Genomic DNA, 2,370 nt, shown 5'->3' on the forward strand with positions numbered 1-2,370 from the left:
AAAAAAAAAAAAAAAAAAAAAAAAAAGAACCTCAGAACTTATAAGCAATCAGCCCCATCACTCTAACAACTACAAAAAACCAAAATAAATCAACAAAGCTTACTGAACCAAAGCCGATGGCAACAAAGAATGCCTGCAGTGGCCCCCAGTTTCCCCTGGCTCCAACCTCAGGACCAGCTTTCCTTCTTCTGCGAGAGACCCGTTCAGGCCCTTTAATGACCTGGACTCCACTCAGAGGGTCTCGCCTCGGCCTGGTGCTAGGACTGCTGATGCCTACACGACTGCCCCGCCTCCTCACTAAACCCCAGCTCACATGCTGCCACCAAGCGGCACACTGCTATTCTTTCCTGGGGCTGAAATCCAAACACTGCCTGGGCTGTGTGACTCTCTAGTGCAGATGCAGATTAGGGTGGTAAGCCAAAGGGTTTAACTCCCAGTTCCACAGCCAACGGTAAATGTCATCTCCACGCAGGGTCGTCTACTTCATGTCCATAGCACCCACCACCAAAATGTGCATGGTCTGTGCCTGACCCAAGCTGAATGATGGACATCACCTGTGTAAGCATTTTGGTGAAGGGAAAAGTTCACTGCGTGCCAGTCCCATCCCTTCCATCCTCTGGGCCTCAGTCTTCTCTGTCAAACAGGCAAGACTCAAAGGGCTCCTGGAGACCAAACAGGCCAGGCTATAAACCAAAACATGACCCCAGAGCGAAGTACTGGGGAATGAAGGCCCCTTCACAGAAGTGCAGTGTCTCAGTGTCCGAGACATAACATGTTGGGCTGGTGACAAGAGTGAGCCTGCCCAGGAGTTGGCGGCCCAGCCGCTGCCCCCGCGCCTGAGCCGGAGATGAGCCAGGCCCCTGGCGCCTGCCTCTGCACGTGCCACTCCTCTCTCTTCCACTGAGCAGACTCGGTGCGCCGCCTCCTCCACACGCCTCCCCTGCACCCAGGCCCGGCTCCCTTTGGCCAGGGCCCTGGTCTTCCTGAATGCAGCATCAGCCCGTCCTAGTATCACACCAGTGCCCCTTGCCTCCCTGTGCGATGAGCTGGTCCAGGCCAGAAGGTTTTACCTTGCTTATTTTTGTATCTCCAGGGGTCAGCACAGAGGAGCTTCTCCTACCTTGACCCTTAAAATACGGCTGCAATGAATGAACACATGAACAAATGACTGATGAGAAGTCTTCTTGTTTTGTTCTAGAACACCTGAAAATAACTGGGGCAGCTTAACTGGGAGAAGCAAGAATTTAGGGATGAGGCAGGGTGTGGTGGTGGGCGCCTATAATCCCAGATACTTGGGAGGCTGAGGCAGGAGAATCGCTTGAGCCCTGGAGGTGGAGCTTGCAGTGAGCCGAGATTGCAGGAGAATTGCTTGAACCTGGGAGGCAGAGGTTGCAGTGAGCCAAGATCGCGCAATAGCACTCCAGCCTGGGCAACAGAGTGAGACTCTGTCTAAAAAAAAAAAAAAGAAATCAGGGAGGGAACACACTTTTAATCTTCAAATACTTGAGTCTTTTTTTTTTTTTTTTCCTGAGACGGAGTCTCACTCTGTCGCCCAGGCTAGAGTACGGTGACGTGGTCTCAGCTCACTGCAACCTCCACCTCCCGTGTTCAACTGATTCTCCCGCCTCAGCCTCCCGAGTAGCTGGGACTACAAGCACGTGCCACCACACCCGGCTAATTTTTGTATTTTTAGTAGAGATGGGGTTTCACTATGTTGGCCAAGCTGGTCTCGAACTCCTGACCTCGTGATCTGCCCACCTCGGCCTCCCAAAGTGCTGGGATTACAGGCACGAGCCGCCGTGCCTGGCCACTGAGTCTTGAATAGTTAAAGCTCCCAAGAGCAGGCGACTGCCAGGGTGGTTGGTGAGGAGGCCCATGTGCATGTGGAGCAGCAGAAGCAGCCGAACTCTCCCCACAGGTCCTGGGGGCGGACTGTGAGCGTCCCGGCACTGCAGGTGCTTGCAGACGCAGGAGAGGCACAGGATGAGCCATTGGAGACTTCACTCCTGCTTGAGAGATGGGTTCTAGAATGCTGCTTTAAAATAACTCTTAGAGGTGGGTTAAGTGGGTGGAATGTAGATAGATCAGGAAATTGCAGAAGGCACTGGCTGGGGGAAAGAGCCCCCTCAGAGATGAGGATGAGTTGAGTTTTTTCTCTGTTCAGTGACCGTGCCCCCTGCCACCGCTCCAGTGAAGCCCCCTGTTTGTCAACCCACTTGGTCAGAAGACATTTCACCACAGCCAGAAACCAGGTATGAATGAATACCCAGGGAGCCGGAAACACAAATAAGAACCTCAGAACTGGCCGGGCCCGGTGGCTCAAGCCTGTAATCCCAGCACTTTGGGAGGCCGAGACGGGCGGATCACGAG

The sequence above is a fragment of the Mandrillus leucophaeus genome, unplaced genomic scaffold, assembly GCF_000951045.1.
Source record: "Mandrillus leucophaeus isolate KB7577 unplaced genomic scaffold, Mleu.le_1.0 Scaffold4, whole genome shotgun sequence".
NCBI lineage: Eukaryota > Metazoa > Chordata > Mammalia > Primates > Cercopithecidae > Mandrillus > Mandrillus leucophaeus.